The sequence below is a fragment of the Neovison vison genome, chromosome 9 (genome assembly GCF_020171115.1).
Source record: "Neovison vison isolate M4711 chromosome 9, ASM_NN_V1, whole genome shotgun sequence".
NCBI classification, from domain to species: Eukaryota; Metazoa; Chordata; class Mammalia; order Carnivora; family Mustelidae; genus Neogale; species Neogale vison.
In genome coordinates this window covers 44,192,937-44,213,650 of record NC_058099.1, presented here as the reverse complement: position 1 = coordinate 44,213,650, position 20,714 = coordinate 44,192,937, and the positions used below count along the sequence as shown (strand labels likewise).

At 35.4% G+C, this 20,714-nt stretch overlaps 1 pseudogene; it reads right to left on the bottom strand.

Annotated features, from left to right (window-relative positions):
- Positions 1-7,143: 7,143 nt before the first annotated feature.
- Positions 7,144-13,346, bottom strand: LOC122916727 (annotated as a pseudogene).
- Positions 13,347-20,714: the final 7,368 nt, after the last annotated feature.

The following is a 20,714-nucleotide window of genomic DNA, read 5'->3' as shown; positions in this document are numbered from 1 at the left end:
TGAAAATCAAAGATCTTAAAAAGATGGGACTGAGATTCAGTCCAAGTTTAGTGTTTAATCCTTGAAGTCTTCAGTAACCAAAGCAAAACAAATCAAAGCGAACTGAAAAAATTTAAAAACCCATTCATGCAGTTAATGCACAATATAAAGATATCCTGGAGAGTTTTAACTTCTTTGCAAAGTTTGGGTTGGTTAAACATGTAAAATGGGAGGTTTAATTTGATGACCAAATCTATTGCTTCCAAAACAGAAATATGAAGCTATTTCTTAGTAAAAAGATGTTCATTGAGTACACAAAATCTATATAGTAACAGATGTTTGCAGCTCAGTAGTTAGCCATGCAATCTGGCTTAGAAGGGGGTGTCTAAAATCTCATGATATAGGATGAATTGAGAAATGCAAATGTCAGTTTATTATTGTATCAGTCATTAGAGCAAATATAGCCTTGGGGAGGATGCAGACTGATGCTCCAAGGTTTTCTCTCTCTCTCTCTTTTGTGCTTAAGAATTAAGAGAATCTTTTACTATGATCACTCTTGTTCCAAATTTATGCCCAATATATAAAATAAAGACTCCTTCACCTATCATAATTCACTGACCTATGCCTTTAAATATTCAGGTCTCATCAAAAACATTCCCCAAACCAATGATTTCGCAAAAGCATACACTGAGACCTTGAAATAAACAACAGGATAGGAAATCTTTTAGAAACACATGCTACAAACTATCTTGGCTCAGCATCAGTGAAAATGGTAATTTTTATGACAACATAAATATAATGTTAATTATTCCATGGTATTCAGCCTAAATTCTATTTGTACCATGTCAGTGAATTTTAAATCCAGTTTAAAAGATGAAAAAAATGGCTTTTGTTTATACATGAAACAGTGACCATCATGTCTGCTGACCAAATCAAATCATTTCAAGCTGTAAGGTCAGGGGGTCCTGACAGAGTTGGAGTCAGATACCCCTCAGTTAAAAATTCATATGCTCAAATCAAATACCTAATACTTTTTCTTGACCCTGAAATGCTAAATAAATAAGGTCAGAAGAATTTAAAGAAAACATAGTAATGGTGAACTATGCTGTCATTTTTAATATGTTTTACACAGAAGCTGAGTCATTAGGTTCTGAAATTTTATTCACTTATAATTTATTTTAGAATCTACTTAATTAATATTCATAAGTATCCTTTACTGTCCTTTGTTTCTAAAATTAATACAATTCTAAAACTGGCACTCTTATGTTTGGTTAAGAGCTTAAATCTATGTTATTTTAACTTATGCAAAATCAACTGGAGGACTAAGGATAATTATCCAAATAAATCAACCAAAAATAAAGTTTTGCACCACTTGTATGTAATACATAATGAAAAAGATGTTTTAGGGGCACCTGGGTGGCTCAGTGGGTTAAAGCCTCTGCCTTCGGCTCAGGTCATGATCTCAGGGTCCTGGGATCGAGTCCCACATCGGGCTCTCTGCTCAGCAGGGAGCATACTTCCTCCTCTCTCTCTCTCTACCTGCATCTCTGCCTACTGTGATCTCTGTCAAATAAATAAATAAAATCTTTAAAAAAAAAGAAAAGAAAAAGATGTCTTATACCCAAATTTTACAAGTGATACTTTCAGTTCTTTACAAGGGTGTTCTAAAAACTAGGCATGGTCCTTGGACTTATGGAGTACTTGCAGCGGGCAAAATAATGGATCCCAAGGATGTGCATGTTTTACTCTCTGCAACCTACAAATATATTGTATGGTGAGAGGAAATTAAGGTGGCTAGTAAAATGACCTTAAAATAAGGAGACTCTGACGAACAGATAAGGAGACTTTTCTGGCCCAATGTTATCAGAAATGTTTTTATAAGTGAAAAAGAAAAACTGGAGAGCAAATGTCAGAGTGACACAGCCTAAGAAAGGCTGCACTGGCCAGCAGGTTCTTGCTATCTTTAAAGGTGGAAGGGCACCTTGAATCAAGGAATGGCACTGCTTCCAAACACTGGAAAAGTCAAGAAAACAGCTTCTCTACCAGAGCCTCCAGAAGAAACATACCCCTTCTCCCACCTTGATGTTAGCTGCTAAGATGTTTTGTACTTCTAACATCTAGAACTCTACTAAGATAACAAATATGTGTTATTTTAAGCCACCAAGTCTTTGGAAATTTGTTACAGCAGTAATGAAAATGAATACAGATATTCTTATAAATATATTACTAATAACTCCTAGATGAATTATTGGTAGCAAATTCCTAATACCTAATACAGTGCCTGGTACATTGCTAAAGTAATCACATTTGACTGAGAGCAAGATTCAATTTCAGTAATAGGTAAGTAATCAGACAGATACAATATTCAGTTCACATTAAAATCCCTGATATAAGCCACATGTATAAATTTGGTTATTGAAGGAGTTTGGAAGACTAGAAAGACTTTATCCTCAATTTTGCCCCCCCCCCCGGTAGAGACAGCAAAATTCACATGCAAATAAAAGAAAAATACGGTGTTGTGCCGTGTACAATGACATGTATATAAAAATGCTGAACCAAATCTACCAAAATATCACCAAAGTACTCAAGGTCAAAACTAATTTTATGATAAATAAACCAGAACATTATTTCAGAAAGCATCTCAGAACTATAAAAGTAGAAATGGAATTCAGAATCTCCATTTTTAGCAGAGGTCAACTAAAAACTGATGATAATTAGTAATACCAACTAACCTCAACATCTGTCTTGTTATCTATATCTCACTCAATCTCACTGCCCTGAGATCATCACCTGAGCTGAAATCAAGAGTCAGTCTCTTAACTGACTGAGCCACTCAGGTGCCCCTATCTCCCAATTTTTTTTTTAAAGATTTTATTTATTTGAGAGAGAGAGTAAGAGCAGGAGAGAGAGAGAGAGCACAAGCAGGGGGAGCGGCAAGGAGAGTGGGGGAAGCAGACTCTCCACTGAGCAGAGAACTCAATGCAGGACTCGATCCCGGGACCCTGGGATCATGACCTGAGCCAAAGACAGAGGCTTAACCAACTGAGCCACCCAGGTGCCCCCAAATCTTCTTAATGAAAGAAAATATTGCACTGGAGAAAGAAAAAAAAATTCATTAAGTTCATGTAGTCTGCTCCTCTCCAATAGTAATGGACAGATTTCACACAGGGAACTACTTCCTGGTATCCTTTTTTACAACCAACAAAGCACAATTGAAAGTGAGAAACGAAAGAGGGGACAAATGTCTAGTTGAAATAAAACGAGATTAGATTAGGAAGATCAGAATGCATCTTGGGTGTCCTGTTTGCTTCAGACACCAGAACAACAACAACAAAAAAGACACCAGAAAAATGGACATATAAACCTCCTACCCTACTTTAAATTATGGAAAAGTGTTGTTTGCTTGTTTGTTTTCTAGATTTACACAAACCTGGTTCAAATTAGAGACTGGCAAGGGAGTCGAATTTGTTTTTTCTCTGGAGTCCCTCAAGGTCAAATGGGTCAAATATAGTACTTGCTAGAATTTCCCAAATAAATAAGAAAACTTTGCCTTCATTTATTCTAGGTCTCTTCAATACCCACAAAATGTCATTATTTCTGGGGAAAGGTCAAACTACCTTAAGAGAATCTAAATCCATTATAATAAGTTAAACTGATGAAACTGAGGGAGTATCTAACATATTCTGAAGTATCTAACATATTCTGGGCAAATATAAACAGGGAATACTTTAAGAGAAAATGATAAATCCATACTTCAAAATAACAATGACCATTGACCATGCGTCAAGACAATGGGACAGCAAATGAGCATCTCATGATGAAGCAGTGTTCGTTAAAGGTTATTTATTTATTTATTTGTAGGAGAGAGCAGAAGTATGGAGAGCTGCAGACAGAACAGGCAGAGAGAGAAGCAGACTTCCTGCTGAGCAAAGAGCCCAATGTGGGACTCGACCCCAGGACCCTGGGATCATGACCTGAGCCGAAGGCAGATGCTTAACCAACTCAGCCACTCAGGCATCCCAAAGCAGTTTGTTATATTTCAGTTCTTAAACTGAGTAATAACTTAAGAACTTTAGTTCTTAACTGAGTAATAACTTCATAGGTTCAGTTTTACTATTATTACTATTACTATTATATCTTTCATATATATATTAACCTCCTTCCATGCATCAAATTCGAGGAAATAAGAGCCAAATTACATCTACTTACAACAAATTTGCATTTTAACAATTAAAAATGAAAAGTCCAACATGAGAGGGATGGGGAAATAAACATTAAATACCTGAAAACCACCCCTTCCATGAAGAAACTCTTCATATGCTGCTTTCCAAAATGTTATTGCTACTGTTGCCATTGCCCACAGACTCCCTGCTGAGCAGGAAGCCCAACCTGGGGCTCGATCTGAGAACCCTGGGCTCATGACCTGAGCTGAAAGCAGTTGTTTAACTGGCTGAGCCACCCAAGACACCCCTGGACATACCATACATGATAGAAAAAGCTTTTCAGAAAGCCCTCAACACTAAAAGAGAGTAAAGTTACAAAGGGATGGTTCCAAAACAGACTGAAACTGAACATCTAAAAATTTTACCTAATTATCAGCTGTTAAAGGACAAATTCATAAATTCATAACACCCATTAAACAAATAGAAAAGTATGAACTATTGTCAAAGATAAAATTAAGGTTTTTGTGGCTTTATACTAGTATTTTTTTTTAAAAGATTTTATTTATTTATTTGAGAGCAAGCAAGTGAGCAAGCATGAGCAGGGGGAGGGTCAGAACAAGTAGACTCCCTGCTGAGTGTGGGGCTTGACAGGGGTCCCAAGGGGTGGGGCACGATGCCAGGACCTGAGACCATGACTGAGCCCAAGTCAGATGCTTAATCAACTGAGCCACCCAGGCGCCCCTTGAAAGTACTATTTCTAAACTCTCCCCATAACCGCTGATCTTTAAAGATTCATCAATGTCCTCAAGATAAAAATTCTTGTGCTCGCTTAAATTCCAACAGCTAAAGAATGACCACTCTAGCCCATAAGTTATAATTCAGCCTGAAACTGTCACATAAAAATGGGATTACCTTAAAAATAAATTGCCACAACATATGATTATCACAATCCAAGAGCCTATCTTCATGTTTGTCCTCTGATATCAGATTCTCTGTAGTTCTGAGGAAATAAACTAGATGCATTTATCTGGCCTACCCCAGTTGTGATATGTTTTTATATCTTTTATGCGGGTGAACAGGAATACAGTCTGTGTTTGGTTTCTATCTAAACATTATTTCAGGGAAACATAAATGTTAGCCTCTTTTGTTTTAAACCCCAGCCTGCTGTTGTACGGATAATCTCTTAGCTATTCTCCACAACTGCTCTAAATCCTGGGGACTCAAAAAATAAAGAAAATGTGACTCAAGTGATAGTTCGGTGTATCATCTGGCCTACACAGCCCACTCATCAACCCCACAGTGTAAGAAGTGACATACATTGATCAGACATCTGGGCTGGAGATAATCTTCCATCATTTAGAATTGCAGAGACAGCCACACGTTTACTCGGAAGGAAAATGTAGAATCCAACCTTGGAAACGGGTTCAGACAGCTTCTCTTTCTTTGAGTCAACTCCTTTATTCCTTTTTTTATAAGAAAAATCTCCTCCTTTCGTCGTGGCTGATGACCTTGCTTTACACTTTGTTAAGAAAATTTAAGATAAAGAAAGGGATGCCTTCAGAGTTCCTTCAACAAACCCGCCATCCACCTGTCTCTCGTCAGGTACCACCTGCTTTTTTTTCTTCTGACAAGGAATGAAGTGTCCCTACTTCCTTTTAAGGTCATTCTTTTCCTATCAGTTGAGGCTCCCATCCTCTCATTCCTGTCTATTCCAGTGGAGGATATATAGACTCCTTTTATTCATCTGCTCGAGGGCTACCAATCTGCTTCTCTGTTGTATCATCCCCATCATGAAAAAACAAAAACGAAACACCACACACACAAAACCCACAAAAAAAACCCAAAACTTTATCTTAATCCTGTATCCACTCAATTACCATTTACTCTTATTGTTGTTGCTGCTTTTTAAGTACAAAAGTCTTGAAAAAGTTATTAACTAATTGTGCCTCCAGGACCCACACTTCCACCTCCTCATCAGCTTCTTAATCTGCATTACGGAGACCACTCCTGTCAGTGTCAACCTGGGCCTCAGGGTGACTCACGTCATGGCTGCCTCTGTGCTCTCTTCTTATTCATCATGTGACATCTGCCAGCCTTGAGAATCCCTCTATTCCTCACACAGGTTCTTGACATTGGTGGTCCAAGGCATCCTGCTCCGGGTTTTTGTCCTGTCCCACAAGCTGCTGCTTCTAAGTTTTCTTCTGGTTTCAGCATCTCTAGGGGAAACCTGAATATTCCAGAGTTTGGGGTTCTTTGTTTTTTGTTTTTTGGTTTTTTTTTATATTTATTCCCAGAAGATTTCTTCCACTCTTTGTACATTGATGTGCAAAGTTACTTATCTACTCTGGATCAACTACCTAAGCTTCATACTCCGACATGTATGTGTTTATAACACATCTTCATATCTATGTCCAAAAAGGCATTATCCTAATTTCTCTCTCGGCTCCCAGAACAGACAGATGTTTTAGAATATAAAATGATTTTCTGTATTCCCAGGGCTCAAAATCAATGGCTTCACATTACATTTTGAGTCAAATCTTAACTTTTCAGAATTTACAAGACATTCTGGCATTCATCTAGCTCTCCTACATCATTTCTACCAGGTTCTTCTTACTTCCCTCTGCTCACTTCAATTTGACATCTCCTTCAGACATGACTAAAACCAAAATGTAACTTATAAAACTTCTCATATGTGACCCATTTCAACAGACTTCAGGTTTTGTTTTCTTTTGTTTTTAAACTCCTAAGATACTCTTCTCCATTTGTACTGCTTAACCTTTAGTTGACTTCAAGTTATGTTTTTCTATGGATGATTATACGACAAAAATTTATTCTTAAAGTTTATTCTTTATTTACTTAAATTCTTAAGTAAATTCTTAAAAAGTTTATTCTTAATTCTTAAAGTTTATTCTTAAAGTTTACTCTTCAAGTACAAGAGCTAAGACAACACTTCATTCTAACTCTAGGTGGCAACAGATATCGTGACCGGGAATCCAGATGTTTCAACAGGAATGGAACGAAGGATCATCATTGCCTCAGGCACAAGGAACAGCTTACTTTTTGCCAGATTTCTTAATTCCACCTGTGGCCAGGAGCCCCTTCCCCCCACATTGCATTCACTTTCAACTCCTGGAGTTTCTTCTGCTCCTCTTTCTGCTTCTGCTTAAATGTCTTATCTCATCCATCTGTTTGGCCTGCTGCATGGGCTGCTTCGGAAGCGTCCTCTTGCCACCTTTATGGGTGGACGTGGCACCTGCTGTACCTTCCCCAGAACCTGCCACTGGAAGCTCGTGGTTATGTTTTTTGGTTTGCTTTTGTTTGGTTATATTTTGATTAGATCAATCCTTGTTATTTACTGGCCACTCACAGTATTGCTGAAAATCTTCACCACTGATTTTTCAAATACCCTACGGAATTTGATGAAGAGGGCTCCTGCTGCAAGTCATGTCACCATTATTTCAGAACAAGGAGGCAAATGTGCAACTTAATCCCTATACCTGGGGTCATCGGTGAGATAACTCGATGCAGCAGCAGCAGTTCCCTGTTAAGGTGTTGTGATTTTCCTCACCTCCCAGGATCTGTCTGCTTTTCCCTGTGCCATGCCCTGCCACCCTACAGAAAGATTAATAAGAAGTTCAGTTTCGATTAACGAATGATTCCAAATTTTGATTTTACTCTAACCATAAGACCCAAGAAGATGTTGGTATGTCTTCTTTTACTTCTTATAAGAAAGTTTGAGCTAAAGGATTAATTACGTTAAACATTTTATCTCAGAATGATACCTATTCTTCCTCTATCGTGTTTTGTTTCTATTTGACTTTATTTGTAACTATGGAGCTTAAATATATTTTTGTGGTAATCTTTGGCAAATATTTCTGCAAGAAATGGAATATATACATTTTTGGCATACAGAATATACTGCAGGACAGGGTTGAGCTGTTAACCAGCAGCTCTCTTAAAATGGAGCTCATGGTTTTAGTAGATGAGAGTTGAATATAAACCCACACTAGGATTTATAAAGTCACGATTAATCTAAGGCTCCTGTAACAGAAAATGGTGTTCTAAAAGGGCCAAAAGTAATTCCACTATAGTCTGGGCTTATTAGACAGTACTGTTCAGTAGAAGTATACAGTAAGCCACATGTGTGCCTTTCAAATTTTTTTAGCCACATTAAGTAAAAAAAAAGGAAGAAATAAATAAAATAATTTCATTAATATATTTTATTTAACACAATTATCAAAAGTTGTTATGATTTCAACATGCATTAAAAAAATTATTAACATGCTATTTTATTTTTTCTAAGTATTTTAAAGCCAGTGTCTGTTTTACAATGTCAGCACATCTCAATTCAGACTACTAAACTGAGTAGAATTGAATATTCAATTCAGAATACTCAACAACCCCCTCTGTCTAGGCGCTACCATACTGGCCAGTGTATTTGACTGTATCTGTCAGCGAGTATCAATTTAAGATGCACATACATTTAAGAGGCTACTACAGAAACCCAAATCCCAATCACCATTATGTGGAATGCATATGAAGTTTAAATAACTTCAGAGAACAGATACATTTATTTCCCCTGAAGTCTGTTTCAGTGATTCCATAATATAGCATTTTAAATATTTCTATTCAAATAAACATGATTTTGTACTTTACCTCCTGCTGTGGCAACTTTAAAATGCTGCAAGTAAAAAGCTGCTAAAAATTACAAATTGCCACCTAAGTTTCCCTGCCTACATGATGATAATTAGTCCTATTTTTGAAGGACCACAGATTATTGCCAAACAATTAGATGCATCTTTGGGAAAACTCATCTCTTTTCTTCCAAAAAATACCTGTTTCTAGTCAGTTCAGAAATATTCACTTTTTTTTTCAAAAGTCAAAAATAATTATTTATTACTTATAATATTCTAGGTATTTATTGGGGATATAAGATGAATAAGATACTTGCCTTAGAGAACTCACAGTCAAGCCAAATACCTGAGCTAACTTTGTGTAATGTCACCCTTCAAAAATATATATTCAATTACATCACCAAAATCTTCTAAGAGCAAGGACTCTTTTGAAACTACTTTACTGATTTATGATGTACATAGAGAAAGCTGCACATATTTAATGTACATGACTTGATAAGTTTGGAGATAAGTATACACCCATGAAACCATCACCACAAGCTTTATCATGCACATATTCCTCACAGAAGTTTGTGGGGTTTTTTTGTATGGACCTCTTTACAGTTTTGTGATACAAACACTTAGCATAAGATCGACCCTCTTAGCAAATACTTAAGAACGTAATACAGCACTGTTAACAATAGGGACTATGCTGTATAGAAGATCTCCAGGACTGGGGCACCTAGGTGGCCCAGTAGGTTAAGTCTCTGCCTTCGGCTCAGGTCATGATCCCAGGGGCCTGGGATCGAGCCCCGCATCGGTCTCTGCTCCTCGGGGAGCCTGCTTCCCTTCCTCTCTCTCTCTGTCTACTTGTGATCTCTGTCAAATAAGTAAATAAAGTCTTAAAAAAAAAAAAAAGAAGAAGAAGAAGATCTTTAGGACTTACTCATCTTATGTAACTGAGACTTTGTACACTTTGACTCAAATCTCCCTATTTCTCCTCCCCATCAGCCTCTGGCAACCAGCATTCTCCTCTCTGCTACTAAGAGTGTGACACTTTTTAGATTCAGCATCTAATTAGTATCAGGTAATATCTGTCCTTCTGCATCTGGCTTATTTCACTTAGTATAATGTTTTCCGGGTTCATCCACATTATCACAAATGGCAGGATTTCCTTCTTTTCAAAGACTGAATAATGTTCCAACATGAATATGATATATATTGAATTTTCTTTATCCATTCAGGTATTGAGAATATTTAAGTTGCTTCCATGTCTTAACTATTGGGAATAATAATGCAATGAACCTAGGAGTTCAGGTATATCTTTGACATCATGATTTCAATTCCTTTGGATATACATACCCAAAGTGAGATTGCTGAATCATATGGTAGTTCTACTTTTAATGTTTCTGAAGAAACTCCATACTGTTTTCCATAGTGTCTGTACCAGTTTACATTTCCACCATTAGTACACAAGGGGCCCCTATTCTTTCCCACCAACGCTTGTTATAACCTACATACATCTATCTATCTATCAGGGCATCTCATTATAGTTTTCATTTGAATTTCACTGATGAATAGTAATATAGAGCACCTTTTAACATTTTTTTTTAGATTTTTTTAATTTTATTTATTTGATAGACAGAAATCACAGGTAGGCAGAGAGGCAGGCAGAGAGAGAGGCAGCGGTGGGGGCGGGGAGCAGAGGAAGCAGGCTCACCACTGAGCAGAGAGCCTGATGTGGGGCTCGATCCCAGACCCCTGGGATGATGACCTGAGCCGAAGGCAGAGGCTTTAACCCACTGAGCCACCCAGGTGCCCACCTTTTAATATATCTATTGGTCATTTATATGTCTTCTTTGGAGAAATGTCTGTTCAAGTTCTTTGCCCATTTTTAACCAGATTGTTTCATTTACTTACTGTTTTATGTTTTAGGAAGTCCTTATGTATTTTAAATTAGCCCTTTATCAGGTATATGGCTTACAAATATTTTCTACCATTCTATAGGGTTGCCCTTTCATTCTGTTGATGTTTCATTTTGATATGCCAAAGCTTTCTAGTTTAACATAATTTAACTTATCTGTTTTTGCTTTTGTTGCCTGTGCTATTGGTGTCATACTCAAGAAATCAATGCCAAGGCCAATGTTGAGAAGATTTTCCCCTATATTTCCTTCTGGGAGATTTGTTTTCAGATCATATGTTTAAGTCTTTAAGCCCTTCTGAATTGATTTTTGTAGATGGCCTAAGGTAAAAATCATCCAATTTTATTCTTTCACATGTAACCATCCAGCTTTCCCAGCAACTTTTACCAAATACACTATTTTTTCTACATTGGTAGAATATTTGCTTTTAAATTATTTCTAAAATTAAGTGAGTTGGTGAGAAGTTATACAGATCAGGAGAATTAAATGGAGGGAGAGAGCTTGGTGCACATCAACCACAAAAACCCAGTTACTGGGAATCGTGACCACCTGCCCATGCCACTATTCCATTCTCTCTCTCAGTGTAACCTTTTTTCATCTTGTCCTCCCAGTGAATCTGAACCAGAACTTGAAAAGAAATCTAAAAGGAAAAAAAAAAAACCCAAAGTTGATTTTTTTCAAAAGATATTTATCTTCCTTTATTTCTTGGTAAACTTTCCAAGAAAGTGACCACATTCTGTTTGGATATCAACTAGCACTTAGCACAGGACCAGTCACAGAGGAGGCATGCTGCATATACTTCACAGGTGAATGTTAGTTTTGTTAATAAAATAATGAATCATTTCTTTAAATTTCTTACCTCTTATGTATGTTCATAGAGACCTGAGCTCCATGATACTGGAGTGAAAACCTTTAGGGTGAATTATGTTCTTTCCCTCTCTACCTAAGATAGCAAGGGGAACATATCAATGTTCAAAAATTATGTGTCAGCTGGCTTTATGCTCTATCAATATCATCATCACCCAACAGAGCAAATAATTCTCATCATGAAGGACTTGCTTTCAAGTGGCACAAAAATGATAAGAAAAATAGTTCATATAAACATTGCATAATAGAAGCAGTAAGATATAGAAGCCTGGTGGAGTTAGAAGTAATTGAATTCAGGTTTCTTAGGTGACTGTTGAATACACAGAATGAAAGAGCATATCCACAAATTTTATAACATGTAACACTCAGGGTATTATTCTAATCTATGACAAACGTTGTAGATTAATTGTTTTGATCATTTTGAGACAGAACCAGTTATTTTAAAGCAATATATAAGGCTTATTTCTTGTATCATTTAAAAATCAATTTTAATAAAAGTTGTCTTGAATATTGTTTTCATTTGTATGGGGTTTTAGATTTTCAATGCACTTTCATGTACACTCATCTCATTTGATTTTCTCAACAATTCTAGGAGTTGATGTTACTGTGCTGTAAGTAGAGATATCGAGTCCAATTGATTTTTCTGACTACAGGTCAAAGAAAAGAAATCCTGAGAGGTTACCATAAAAATCCAGTCTCCCTTTCTTATATAAATATACATTTGCCCCATTCTTTTTGCCTTTATCAACATCTCTCTCTGACCAGCATCTTGGAGATATCAATAGTTTGCTGTCTCAACACCAAGGATCAGCTTCTGTTAATCCTGTTGTCAAGACTGATAAGCAAACAGAGGGCACCATTTCCTTTAATTTCTTAATAATATTTTATATTTCTTTTCCCAACACCAATCCTGGTTGCAAAGTTCCTACACTGTCTCTTTCTTCCACACTACACATGTTGCCAAGACTCCAGAATTATAAAATTTTTAACTCTGCGCCTGCATGATCCATATTAATTCTGCTGATTACAACAGGATTAATTCAAGATACAAAACAAATAGAAAGAAATAATCCGAACTCTTAACAATAAGACTGCTGAGTGAGGGGTGCTGGGTGGTTCAGTCATTAAGTGCCTGTCTTCGGCTCAAGTCATGATCCCAGGGTCCTGGGATCGAGCCCCACATGGGGCTCCCTGCTCCACGGGGAGTCTGCTTCTCCTTCTCCCACTCCCCCTGCTTGTATTCCCTCCCTTGCTGAGTCTCACTCTCTCTCTGTCAAATAAATAAGTAAATGAAAAGACCGTTTAGTGAAATCCAACTTAGAAATACAGAAGTTCTCTTGTGCATCTTTCAGTTATTTCTTGCATGCATGTCCTCCTCCTGTCGAACATAATTCCTAGCGGTTCCTTGATATCCAGATTCACAGAACCACTCTCAGAACCCCTCAACCATTCTTTGCTTCATTCCTCAATGGGTTATATTTTAAATATCTTTCATCAATGTTTGAAACTTTACTTTTAGAAGAGAAAATCAGCGAACTTGATTCAACAGATGATGTTACTGCTTCATTGGAAAGACCTGACCTCACTCAAGCTACCCCTCTCCAACCTAATTCTTTCTCTTAGTCACCTATATGTTTCTCCTTATCTCTTTAAAAAATTAATCATTTCCTTTATCAGATTGTTCTAATCATGCATGCATTTGAGCTCACCCATTCTTGAAAATGCATGACCTCATTTATATCTTCTTTCATTGGCCTGTTCATCTCACTTTCCATTAGATTTTTCTTATCTCCCTCAAACATGGTCAAATCCATTCTATACACATGATCAAAATAATAATGCCTTCAGCAACTTTTCCAACTCTGTTCTTTTAAGGAAGATATTTATTTCAAAGTATCTACTGCCCAGTTCCTGGTAGCTCTTCAACAATTTATAATCTAACAGCTTGCCTCTTACCATTCTTCTCTAAACTTGCTCCTACAATGTTTTTCTCTGTATCATCTATATCTATTCATACACAATAAGCTAACCCAAACCTAGGACTCTAATATAACCAGTAAGTGTTGTTTACAAGTTTACTTGTCAGTGATTCTGCTGATTTGGGCCTGGTTGAGTTGAGCTGTAAAGACCTTGCTTAAATCTAGGTGATCAGCTGACTGGTTGTTTTGGAACTAGCTGTGGAGGATAGTTGGTTGGCTGTTAGCTGTGGTTAGAGGAGTTCATATGGTAACAGTAGGATTCCAAGAAAGTATGGAAGCATGCCTGTTCTCTTGAGTCCTATACACATAGAACACTATGTTGTCATTTCTGTTGCATCCCATTAGCTAAAACAAGTAACAACAAGGTAGAGAAATAAATTCTATGTGTTTGCTGATGGAATTGCAAAGTTAGGCTACAAAGATGAGAGCTACAGGGATGAACAAAGAATTGGATGATGTTTTATTTGGGCTCTATCACATCTTGCTTAACTTCTTTCTTATATCAAATCCGTCTTCCATGGGTCTTCAGGAATTACAATTTCCTAGATTTCCCCTTACATTTCTAGCCTACTCTTTCAATCTCCTTGGTTGGTCTTGTCAATTCTTTGAATATATGCATTTCTTTAAGTGCATTCATTGGTCTTTTACTCTTTTAACTGTTGATGTTTCTCCCATGACTGTATCATCTGAATTTACTGCCTTGTCACAGGCTCTGCTTTCAGAGAAAACAAATTAAGAAACATATTCTTTTCCATCAGTTTTTATTGTGGTAAAGCCTTATTACCTCTTAACTGAACCATGGCTCTAAGTTCTTTCCTACATTCCCACCTCCAGCTTTACCTGTCCTCTGATTATCTGCTACTGGTGGAATCTTTCTTAAAACTGTATCTGATTATAACATGAGATACCCTATAATTCTAAGTCAAGCATCTTCCTCAAAGAACTTTAATTTTCCTTCACTGAAAGATTAAATTTTGTTTGGAATTTAGGGCCTTCCACTACCTGACCCTAGTCTAGTTTATTCAAACTTACAATAATTCTATATACCTTCACTTCAGTCATATTATAGACTCTGTTCCTAGAACATTTCCTGTATATCCCTATTCATATCCCTTTCTTAGGTTCTCTGAGTCTTAAATAATTATCCCAGGAGACACACCTACCTGATCCTCTACGTGTCTTAAGAATCAGCTCAAATAACCGACCATGTGAATCTTCTTCCTAGTTTGGAATCTTCTTCCTATTTTACATGATATATCTGCATCTCTCTACTGGATGTTAGCCTTTTCAAAAGAAGAAATGATCTTGTAGATTATACTACCAATGGTCAGAGATTTTATGCCTAAGAGTTATTCAAATAATAAATATCTGTTGAAAAGTATTGAATCACTTGAGATAGAAATTAAGGGAAATCCTATTAAGAGGTAATATATACTTAGTATATTTCTAATTTTTCAAAACCTAATTTGTATATGTGCATTTTTAGTTAAATCAAGAAAATATCAAACTAAATTAACTGAAGATCAAATTTTGAGATGATTTCCTTTGCTCAATGGAACCTTCAAAATGCATTAAATATAATAAAAACTAAAGCATACTGGGGGTGCTGGATGACTCAGTTGGTTAAGAGTCTGACTCTTGATCTCAGCTCAGGTCATGATCTCAAGGTCTAGAGATCAGGCCCTGCAAAAAACAAAACAAAAAAACAAAACAAAAAACAATGATAAGAACCCTACCACCACCACCACAACAAAAAGCCCTAAACTTAAAGCATAGAATCGATATCAATATTATTCACTGTTTGTATATTGAATCAATCTGTGTCCCCACAGTGAAAGTGGGTAATAGTTTAATAAAATAGTTTAATAAGATGCCATTTATGAAAACTTGGATATGGTTTAGAAGACAGAAGTACCCTGAAGCTAGTAATACCTGCCATGGAGAACTTTACCACCCTTTGGCCAGAAGTGGTGAGGAGCTAGAGCCTTTATCAGAACCTGCAGAGAGGGCAAACTTATAGGAGCTGTGACCTTTGTTGGAAGGATATAAATAGCCCATAGAAAATTCAGAGCAACACTACTTCCTCCTTCTGATCTCATGCTTATATTTCCCAGCAGCAAAAAATCCAACAGGAAATCAACCTTATCCTGGAACCCAAGGACAAAGGGAGGCTAGTAATGTGATAGGGAGCAGGATGGAGAAGGATGGAGTGGATCTAGAAGACAAATGATTGATATCTGGGAGCTATGTTTGGGCATTTATTTTTATGTGACTTTCTTTTTGTGCTGCTGAATCTCAGTTTCAGAAGAATAACTCATAGAACTTATTTCACTGAAATATATGGGTTTAGTAAAATGGGGGAGGGCTCTTTTTAGCAAAAAGGAGTCCTCAGGTCCAATTATTTTGCATTTTTTGAAGAAACTCAACATCTGCATCGATAATATGGGGGAGAAACATTAAGGAAGGAGGGTGAATTCAGAAAAGTTTTTATTACATCTTTCTGCTTGAGTACATAATCAACTTCACAGTCAGATATTTTCATGTCTTGCAGTTATTAGTAGTACAAATATGCCTTATTATAAACACAGAAGTGTTTTTATTCTTCTCAGAAATTGTTGGGAAGCACATACATTCAGTAATATAGCCTTAAGGATTTTCAGTTTAATTTGATAGCTTTCTTATACTTTATAGATACAAACCTGCCCTGAGTTCTCCCTTGAAATATATCAAAGGCTAAAAAAAAAAAAAAAAAAAAAGATATATACTCCCCCAAAATTCTGAGAAATTAATCCTCAACCTTAAGAATTAGTTGGGAAGATAACGTAAGTCAAAAATCCAAAATAATTTTTTTTTTCTTTAAGAGAGGGAACACAGGCAGGGGGAATGGGAGAGGGAGAAACAGGCTTCCTGAGGAGTAGGGAGCCCAACATGGGGCTTGACCCTAGGATCATGACCTGAGCTGAAGGCAGATGCATAATGACTGAGTCACCCAGGCATCCCTAAAATAATTTTAATGACTAATTTTTTATGTTCTAAAAGCCAAGGGACACAAAAAAATTATCATTCAGGAATAATAATTGTTTTTACTTTGGTTGTATTTTAAAGCATAAAATCCAAGTTCAGATATAATATCTAATTGAAGTCTTATAACAAGTCTCACTATGATACATATTTGCATACATTTTATTACTCAATTATTATATTTGAAAAGAACTGTGTACCAATGAGATTAAGTAATAAAGAGATTAAGGTCCAAAACTAATAAATTCTGTAACTGTGGTGATTCCTAGTATAGTATGGGATCTGTAAAACATTTTCGAGTACATACAAAAGTTTATGTATCATTTACTGTACTAAGAACATTCTAGAACATACACAAAAAGAAAAAATTTTAAAGGATGAGATTAAACTAAATGTAAATTGAAAATAACGTTTGTTTGTTTTTTAACCTGTCCACCCTGTTTTGAAGATTATTAGTCAACAGTAGATACACCAATGTATCCTCTGAACTAAAATAAATTTGCATTCCTCAATGCTCACCTTATAGAAAGTGAGACCCAAAGGTCCTCAAATACAATAGGCTCAAAACTATAAACAAAAAAGGAAAAAGTGTGACAGGAGATTTTGAGGCAAAGATTAAAGAATTTGGCAACTATTTACATATAAGGACCATAGAAGAAGATGTTCAGAATGATTTCTACTTTTTCTTTCTTTTTTTTTTTTTTTTTTTTTTTCCTTTAGCCATTAGGCAAATGCTGAGTCAGGTATGTAATACAAAAGACAGGATACCCAAGTTTAGTTTAATATTACTGTTAATTTGAAAATCTTTTCATATTTTTTTGAGATATCTAGCTTTTCTCTAATAAAAAAAGATGTGTTAAATCTTTTGCCCTTTTCTAAACTGGGATGATTTTTTTTTTCTTGTTTAATTTATACAAGTCTAAGTATATACATGGATATTAGTTATTTTGTCCATTTTATGTTCTTTTGTGTTTGGCTTTTCCTCAACATTGTGTTTGTGAGAAACCCCTATTTTAGTATGTCCCTGAAATGTTTAGTCTTGTACAGGATTCCACAGTGACATGACCTCTATTTTTTAAATGCCCCAACTTAAACTGTATTAAATAATAAAGGAATGTATTTTCACATATAACTGCGGGTCCAAATGTGGGACAGACCGCAGGCATGACAACCAGAGCAGCAAGGATGATAACAAGAAAGAAGTTTTCTTCCATCTTTCTGTACTGACATTCTTATGATCACATGACAGCTGTCAAAAGAAATGGGACTCTGTGCTTTCTTTCTTTGTCTAGCAAGCTACGGGGAAAACCCCTCTCTGACAAAGGAATATAAATCTTTCCCTTTAGTTTCCTTGGGCTGTGTATGTAAAGAGACACATTTGAATCCAGTAAGTAGGCAAAATTTTCAAAGTATCTACCTTGCCCTACCAAAATCATCCATCTATATATCCCCAAGAATCCCATATCTAAACTTTACAAAAATTTAAGGGAACATGTAACTCCATTGCTATTTAAACTGTACTGAAACACAAACAACAAGGTCTTCTTATGGAATAAGTATAACCATGGCCATGATAAAAAGTACAAAATTAGGGAATTACTGGACAATAATACTATGGTTAATACAGAAAGCCAGAAGCATTCTTATTAAAACCATTATAATAACTTATTTGAATAAATTCTGGAATATAATGTATAGTGTGGTAGCTATAGTTAACAAGACTGTATTGTATATTTGAATGTTTCTAAGAGTAGATCTTAAAAGTTCTCATCACAAGGAAAAAAATTATAACTATGTGTGGTTGTAAATATTAACTTATCATTATTGTTTTGCAATATACATATACATCAAATTATGCTTGTCTTAAAATATTATTGTATGTCAATTATATATCAATTAAATTTTTGAAATAATTTTTTTTCTTTTTGACCTTAGAAATGTTATTCATAGTCTTTGTTCATTAGTTTCCTTATTCATAAACAGGAGAGAATAATATTACCTAAAATTGTGATGCACATATTCTAAGTTTTGGAGTGCTATATGTACCATAGCTTCCTCAAGTTGTTAAATTATTGTCACAAGAGTCTGAAGGATGCTAAGATGAAATTTTCCAAGGTATCTTTCAGCTCTAAAAGATGTAGAATGCTATTATATAAGAAACAAGATAAACATAAATATTTCCCCCTCAAGTTATAAACCTAGATTTACATATGAAATAAAATTTACCAAGTATAGGCTCCTAAAAGTGTGTTTTTTATGACACATACACTATTTAGGGATAGTTCATGATTTATAAGGATTTCTTATATAAAAGTAATAGCTGTATTTCCTTGCTCATTCCAAACAATATCTTGTGTTTTATACTGTAAGTATGGTAAAGATGGGAATGAAAAAGTTGAACTTTTTTCAATCAATAAAGGAATCCCACAATATTTCTATATTAAATTAAGTTATATAGTTTCAAAAATGCTATACCAGGATATATAAGTTCTTTTTAAAAAAATTAAGTAGATTTCAGCCTCTTTTAAGGGGGTTGTCCACTAAAACCCGTTCTCTCTGTCTTCTGTAATAATGCATTTATAGCTGGGTAAAAGCTCTACAGCTTGACTATACTTCTCAGCCTCCTCTGAAGCTAACGTGTTATATGAAGACGTTTTACCAATAGAATATGTCCGGAGGGGAATTTATGTCATTTTCAGTTTCCAGCAGAGTTCCTCCAAGTTCTCTTTCTCTTGACTATATGCTGAAAGCTAGATCTGGAAGTTACCTATTTCTACCATGCACATGAAACAATGACCCAGTGTAAGACAAAGGAACATCGTAACAGGTTCCAAGACCCTGAATGACCATGTGGAACAAGGATTCCTGACATCCTGAAGCCGTTGAATTAGACATATTATGTAATAGAGAAAAAGGAATTTTCCACTGTTTTTTTAATAGTCAATGAATTGTTGGATTTCTTGGTTCTTAGCAACAGTCTTCACTGTAACTAAAGGCAGATCTACTAAGTTTAAAATACAATAGTATATATGTTAAAAATTCTAAAAACAATGATAAAGTGAGGAGACCTGGAAAAATGAAAGGCTAAGAAAAACTTATACCAGTCCCAAGCATGAAAGAGAAGATAGATTGTTCAAATTTCTTTTTGAAAGAGCTCAATTTTTGAGCAGAACGATTATCATTGACATAAGAATTAAGCACCAACCAAAAAACGGTTGTCCTTTCTCAAATTTTCTCTAAAGCATGACGGATGTCTGAGAGTTTGGGTATACAAAAGGACTTTCTTACTAATAAGTTATCATGAAATAAGCAAAGATTATACCAATAAGTAGATTCTGAACATGCATTTTATAAGCAAAATCTACAACACACTAAACACAATGTAGTTTAATTCTGATAATTCAGAGATGAAAATCTTATTTAAGCTTAAAACTTGAAATTTGAGCATGATTAATCCTTTTAAAGTCAGACATGGTTATTATCTAACTTCTTCCTTAGTCCATTATTTCCAGTGCATAAATATATTCAGATACTATCTATATCAAGTGGGTAAGATATATTTCAAAAAAGCAAGTTTATAGTAGAAAAATGAGAATTTGTAATTGATTAACCAATAAACTGGAAAATTAATTGTGTCATTCATTCATGAAGATTTCGTGACAAATTCTCAGTGAAAATCTGTTCCTTCTAGCAAAATAGTGAATGATATTTTGGCAGTGGAATCAAAATCATGCTAGTAATTATTTAGTAGATATTGATAACTCAATTTATTAAAAAATTTGGTATGCGTTTCATCATGGCAATGCTCCTAAACTGACTAACCCATGTCTAAGACTAAACAAGACAACAAATGTATTCCAATATTCTTCAAATATGTTATAAATATTATAAATATGTTGAAGAAGTTTAGCAAGGATAGCTTGTTCTATGATCTACAGATGCACTCATTCCAAATTGGTTTGATTTATATCCTAATTTTTTATAGAGGAAAAGATTAAAAAAAAGTATGGTTTTGTGAATAGCAGCCATAAAAAATGGTGTTTAAAAATACCAATCCTTCTTACTAAATTTGTTTGCTAACCGAGCATATTTTTGTTGCTCATTTCTTTAAAGTATAAGTCCTCTTCATTGCACAACAACAAATTATGAAAATAAAATGTCAAGGTATGA